This window comes from Choloepus didactylus, chromosome 4, assembly GCF_015220235.1.
Source record: "Choloepus didactylus isolate mChoDid1 chromosome 4, mChoDid1.pri, whole genome shotgun sequence".
NCBI lineage: Eukaryota > Metazoa > Chordata > Mammalia > Pilosa > Megalonychidae > Choloepus > Choloepus didactylus.
In genome coordinates, this window is record NC_051310.1 from 108,994,024 (window position 1) to 109,001,361 (window position 7,338).

A 7,338-nucleotide genomic window follows, 5' to 3' on the forward strand; every position below is an offset into this window, starting at 1 on the left:
CTCTGGAGAATTGCTGCTGAACTCTCCCAAGTCTCTAGAATGGAGGTCCATTTTGAAGGGTGCTTCCTTCAGCGTTCCTTGTCACCATCCCTTCCAGGATGACTCCCATCACAGGAGGAGAGGAAAGGCTGCAGGAGGACAAGAGAAGAGGGATGGGCAGGAGCCAGCTGGGTCAGGAGAAATCAACTAGGAGGCAGAGCCGACTGATGGGCCTGTGTATACTAGCCTGACCCTACAGACCTCCCTCCTCCCTCCTCCTTTCCTCCTCCCTTCTGCCGCATCCCCACAGATGTTAACTGAGCACCTACTTTGTGCCAGCCCTGGCCCAGTCACTGAGGACATGCCCTCATGTGGCTCATGCCCTAAGTCCACTCCCTGGTCCAGTCCCCTGTTGAAGCTGAGGGATCTTAGGAGATCAAAAGCAGAAGGGCTCCTCAGCCTCTGAGCCCAACCAGCCACCCATTTCACAGATGTGGTTCCAGAAAAGAGCCTGGCCCAAGGGCACCCATCTTGGGGCCAGGCCTCCTGCCTTCCAGGGCTGGGAGGGTCCCACCTGGAGAGCAGGGATCTCACCCAGCGATGTCCCCACCACCTCCTGTGCACCCTGTGCTGGGTAAGGCCCCGGGGACATGCAGGAGAGTCAGGCCTGCCCTGGGAACAGAGGAGTGACTCACTCAGATGCAGCAGGGGGCTGGAGAGGGGCAAAGAGGTAGAAGCTCAGACACCCTTGCCTGAGGGGCTGCCCCAGCCAAACCTGAGGAGTGACCAGTGACCTTTCACACCGGGGAGGACACAAGCCACTGGAGTCCCAGAGCACCATTTGCTCACTCCCCACCTCCACCCCAATGTTGACATGGAGCCAAGATCTGATGGGGCATTGTCTCTTCCCGTTTCTGAATCGATAGCTCCTGCTTCACGGGAATGGGAAAGAGGAGTCTAGGGCCCAAGACACACATCTGAGCTGATGGCCTTTCACTTTTCCAGCTCCGCCCATCTAACCTCCTCTCCAGAGCACTCTCAGGCCTGAGCCTTCCTGGCTCCAGTTCCTCGGGGTCCAAAGTAACTGAACACGAACAGTGGGATTCCAAGACAGCACAGCAGGAGGGACCATTCAGGATAGAGCGAGTCTTTCCAGGGCAGCCTGGTGTAGTGGCCTGAGGGGTTGCCAACGGGCCTAACGATCCTAACTCTGCTGGGCGCAGGACACCGCCCTCACTCCAGACTCCATCCACTCCTCCCCAGGGGCGGCCTCCCCACTGGCCCCCTCCCCCGGAGATGTCCAGGCCTGGTGTGCTCTGCTGTTCTCACAGCTCAGAGAGAGGGCCGGGGGGCGGGGGGGATAAGCAGAGGGGGAGGAAAAGAAAACAGAAAGTGCCAGCTGATTCATGTTTCTAAATGTCATGTTATTCCAAGCGCATTCTCGCTTTGCCACCACCTTCATCCACCCCCCGCTTGCTGTGCTGAGGACGGCTGCAGGGTGGCTGGTGTGGGGGAGGAGGGGAGCCAGGGACCATCATCTAGGGAGGCCATGTTTCTGCCCTGTCCCCCACAAAGCCTGAGGGTGAAGAAGCAGTGGGACCACCACTGAGCTGGATGCCAAGAGCCCTGGGTTCTGGCCCTGACTTTGAAATTTGTTGCTGTGTGATGCTGAGCAAGTCACTCAACCTCTCTGCGCTTCCTTTATAATCTTATAGACAATGGGGGTGGAGGCGTTGTTCCCAAGACAAGTTTAAGGCATGTCAGCATTGCCTTGAAGCAAAGCAAAGCAGAACAAACAAAAAAAGATTCTTGGGCCACATCCCTAGAGCTTCTGATTAAGTCTGAGTTGAGGCCTGGGGATCTCCGTTTTTTAAAGCACTCCCCTAATGGCCCAGCCTGGTAATCCTGATGCAAGCAGCCTCCTGAGGGATGGTGGGAAGGCTCTGGGTTACATGCTCCCTTTCAGATTCTCATTTGTCTTCGGTAACCCACGACCTCCTCTAAAAAGCCCTCTGTGATTTACCCGCCTCTATCGGCCATCTCCACCCCCCTGGCTCAGGGGCTCTCACACTCCAACCCCCTCATGCTCCTGGCCTTGCCTGCCCTGCCCGGGTTTATCCACTGTTCCCCACAGGCATTGAGTCATTTGTGCGCATGTGTGGGTGTGTGCATATGTGAGTGATGGTGTGTGTGAGTGTGTGTCTGATGGGAGCTCAGCAGGATTAATCTCCCACACAGCCTAAGGTTGCTCCAGCCCTGGAGCCAGCTAGTCCCAAAGAAACTGGATTCTGCAGCACATGGTTGGGTGACCCCGAGGAAGTTACATGTCCGCTCTTCTACACGGGCCTAAACAGACAGTACCTCAGCGCCTGTGAGCTCCCATGAGGTGAAGTGTGCAAAGCCCTTATCCCAGGGCCTGGAGTGGGGAGGCACAGGGGCCAAGCGCCAAGAAAGGAGAGCTCGCAGAGGGACCCGGGCATTCTGTGCTGCTGTGGGAGACGTGGGTGCCTTCCATCCTGGGTGTGCCTGTAGGCAGAGGACTGGGCATGCAGTAGGGTATCGATAAAGAATAGATACCCCAGGTAATGCTCAGGGTTCCCTGCAGGAGATGCAAATCTCCCCAGATGGTTCAACCGAGGAGACATTAATGGAGCAGCCACCGACAGAGGCAGGGTCAGGCCACAAGGAGAGGGGAGGCTCCTGGAGACCATCAACAGTAGGAGGCTGTTCTCACCCCAAATCTAAAGGGGCAGGGGCAGGAGCAGGATGACTTTGCCAGAGCCCAGTATTTGCTGGAGCTGTGGAGGAGGGACCACCCACAAGAACAGGAGCCACAGAGCAGGTAGCCATTGCCAGAGGCACAGCAGGGAGAAGCAGGGAAGAAACACCCCAGCCTCTCTCTCCTCCTGCCTCCCCATCTCAGCCTGGGACTCCCATTGGCTGAGCCTAGCCAGCAACCAGAGGCATCGGCAGCCCCTAGACTTCACTTCCTGGAGCACAGAGCTGGGCTGCAAAGGCAGAGAGCTTTGCCTGACAGATTGCAGGAGGTGGGTGGGGTGGAGAAGGGACGGTAAGGTGCAGAGGGGGCTTGTAAACAGAGAATAACCAGCTACTGGGAAGCCTGGCAATTACCCAGCCCCTCCCCCCACCCACTCCCACCTTCTCGGCTGCACTGGCTGTGTGAGGGGGAGGGGGTCCATCAGGAGACCTGGGCTTGAGCCCCCTCTCTCCCACAAACAGACTGGGTCATGGCAGGAAGTGGCTTCTCCGCCCAGGGCCTCAGTTCCCTCCTCTGCCAACCATAGGGGTTAAACTTGCTGTTCTAGGTTAGCTCCTCCAGTCCTGAGCTGAGCGTCTCTTCCCCTGCCTTTTCCAGAGGAGAGAGCCCTGCTCGACAGGAAAATGTGCTTAGAGAAGAGGGAAGCTTAGCAAATAGAAAATTAATTCTGGGCAGTAAAGAGCAGAGGCTGTTGTTTGTGATGTATAACTTACTCTTTGTGTCAAACTGTGTACTGTGTATATCAGTTGGATGGCAAGAAAACCGAGATCTATTACTTAGAGTTTAATCTGTTCTCCGCATTGGAGAGGAAGAGGGAGGGGGGAAGACTACAACTTTAATCACAGGCCCAACTCGAGATGTCAAGCTGCTCTCAGATGTGTTAGTAAAATGATGTCGTATTACAGGCTTCCAGACAGCTCCTCACACTGAGGCTTTATCTGCCGAGCCGTAAATTAGCACACCTACTTTAAGCTCTTCAGGTACAACCAGTAATTTAGCTGAAAAATACACACACACACACATGCACAGAGCATGGAGGTTGGGGGGTTAGGAAAGGAGGATGCTCCCTTTGAGCAAGGAATAGCTGAAAATGTGCAAACCAGGATGAAAATGACACCTCGCTGCACCTCCCCTCATTAGTCCGTGGGCTCCTCACCACCAGCCCACCCTCCTCTCTACCTGCCTCGGTGCCTCCCCCCACCCATCCCTTTTTGCCATGAACCGTAAATTACATGCTGACACCTTTAATTCGTGCAAAGTATGCCTGGCTGCGCCTGGCACCAGCAGCCGGCTGCTATAATAAGGTCAATCTATATTCATTGTTGCAGCCCTTGCTGTGCCAGATAACACAGAGAGGCAGCACTGTGGTGGCTTCTCCGGGCCGGGGGTGGGGGTGCCCACCGCCATCGTCGCGCCTGGCACCAGTTGGTTCATCACTTATGCATGGCATGAGTGATGTTATGATTTAGCTAATCACCATCGGTTATTCATCCTATCGCTGCCTGGAGACAGCCCCCACGCATCTCTGCCTGGCCAGGCAGGAGAGGGAGTCCCCCGCCCACCCGGGGCCATGGTGACACGACTCACTGGGTCTGATTGTTCTTTCTGGGTAATGACCCAGGGCGGGTGTCGTAGACCCCTTAGCTTTGCAGAGGAGGAGCTGTTGGGAGGACTCTGCAGACAGGAGCATGAACGAGATGTCTCTGCATCCTGGGGCCAAGCCAGGGACAGGCATTGCAGTGATGTGTGATATGGCTTGCCACAGTAGGATGAGGACAGGCTTTGAAGTCATTGAGTTTTGGGTTCTAATCCCAGCTCTGCCATTTCCAAGCTGTGAGATTTTAGTCAAGTCACTTAACCCCTCTGGGCCACAGTTTTTCATCTGTAAAATGGAGAGACAACTCTACTCCTTGCCGGGAGAGCGTAAAGGTGCAAAAGAATATCTGGATATGGCTTCTGGCACGTGTCTGCACGTAGTAGGCCCTCAGTCAATGGCAGCCATCATTATAGGGACCACAGAGCAGTGGGTCCATCATGTGCGCTGTTGGATTTTGAGATGAACCCCACTTGCATGAGGCTCCTGAAATGTTTGAGCTGGAGAAGATCCCAGAAGCTTCTAATCCATGAGTGGGGAGAGACAGAGAGGCAGGGATGACCAGAAACCTCTGGGGGGAGGAGAACCAAGTTCTCAACCTCGAAATATCAGGGTTTCCCAGGTTAGAGGCCAAAAAATGAAACAAAAATGATCCCACCTCATAGAAGTGAAGGGGCTTGGAGTTTGTATATCCCAACCCTGCATGCTAGAGATGGGGAAATGGAAGACAGATTGGGCACTGACTCGCCTGACGTGGCCTAGCTGGTGAGGGGCAGAGCTGGGATCTGGACCCAGGGCTTCTGTCTTCATAGAGCTTCCCTCTGCCCCACAAGACAGCCCCAGGAATGGACAGATGGACATCAGACACTCAGGGGGCTGTCCTGGGCAATACCAGGCATCCTCTCTGCCTTCAGGATGCTCAGACAAGGGATACCCAGCATGTGTCCCCAGCCTTGCCCATAGCCCTGGGGGCAGAGGGAGGAAAAGGGTAGAATCCTAAGGCCTTAGGCTGAGCCTCAGCTCCCTTATCTGTACACCAAGTGATAGCATCTGCCCCCCAGGGCTGGTGAGAAGATTAAGTGAGACTAACTGGATGCAGAGCCAGATGAAGGAGTGTCCTTTTTTCTTCCAGTCAAAAAGCTTAGAGTCTACAGATGGGTGGCTGCGCTGGCACCAGGAGAGGCCACCTAAGTCCATCTGCAAGAAAGCAGCCAAGCTAAATAGTTAATTCTGTGACCTAGAATCAGCCTCGGCCAACACCTCCCTGACCCAACAACCTGCCAGCTCATCCTAATGCCACACCTTTGACCACCCCTTTCTCTCTCCTGGGAATGCCCTTCCCAGTTTCATACAGCTCTCCAAATCCAGCCTCCCTGGGCTGGGTCAGAGCCCACTTCCTCCAGGAAGCCTTTTCTCACTCCTCAGGTGTCAGTGACGCCCTCCCTTGCCCACAGCCCCACCACCCTTTCCGATTGCATGTGGAACTCATTATCTGCACACATGCAGAACGGCCTAGATCAGGACCCCAGCAGCAGGAGCCCTGGGTAGTAGAGCCCTTATTTAAAAGTTGAGCAGTCTTAGGCCTCCCCGGGGTTCCATCCCCTCATCTGCAAAGTGGACAGGCAAAGGTAGCTGTGGGCTGTTTTTGATAGCCCCAGGCATCCCATTCCCAAGCCTGGGCAGAGCTCCCAGCAAAGCTCTGGCTCTTGGATGGACCATAAGGACCAGGCAAATGGGCATCTCCATGGAAACCAGTCCACCAGGTTGAATTTCCCACCATCCTGAGTCCTAAGTTATTTTTATTTAAAGAAATGCAAACGTTCTCCTCCACCTGAGCTTGTGCCTTCCCACTGAAAGGTGAAATCACCTGCACCACCCGCCCACTGCCAGTGGGTCCGTGCTTGCCCCACTGCTGCCGGCCCCTCTCTGCTCCCTGCCTGCAGAGGCCAGCCCGGGGCTTGCTTCTGAGCGCATCTCCCCACGCATCACAATTACCCACACACCTGTGCCGCGGCTCCTGCCAAGCCACACGCAGCTTCCAGTGCTCAATTGCCCTTGAAATATGTTTCATCCCTTACCTGCAAGAACTGGACAGCGCGGAGGGCGGGGCCATCAACCTCCCACCACCAACTGGCGAGTTCGCCCGGCTGGAAACACCACGCCCATCAGCCCTGCGCAAGGCCAGAGAGCTCCTGCCTGAGCAGGCGTGGGGCTGACCCACACACCTCATCCCACTCCATCTTCATCGCCCACTTGCAAGTGACCTCGACGCCATTTTGCTGCTGAGGAACGAGAGGCTAGAGGGACGATGTAGAGTTGGCACATTCTTTCACAGAGAGGGGTAAGAGCTTCCCACCGAAACCAAGGCCTCCAGCCCCCACGAGCGCCACACTCTCAGCACCAGGAACTCAGGACCTGTCATCAGCAAACACCACTTATCCTTAACATCTTTCCTGAACAAGTCCTTCTTGCCCTCACTGCCACCTGACTGTCCCTTTCCAGTACTGTCTCCCCTGCTCCCTCTAGGAGGGGAGGCTGTTTTCTTTTCCACATCTCACATGCCTTGGGGCCAGGAGGTGTGATGGGTGTTCTCCTAGTACTCCATTGCCTCTTCCAACACATTCATCCTACCCACCGCACCCCCCACCCCCTTCAAAAGCTCCAGCACCTCTGAATTTCCATCAGGAGACTTTATTTCTCACCCACTTTGTTGCTGGGTCACCCATGCCCCCAGTCACACCCCTCATTCATTGCAGACTTAACTGACACTTTCACCCTCTGTCTTTCCACCTCCTTCCCTGTCATCATTCTTGATGATCCAACCCACCTGGTCAGCTCTAACCATCTGCTCTTCAGCATCACCCCACCCACTCCTCCTTTTGGGTACCCATGACCTTACCATCATGGAAACTGCACCATCTACAAAATTCCCACCTCAAGCCCCCTGCACAGTGACTACCTCCACCTTTATTTCTTCAACTTACCA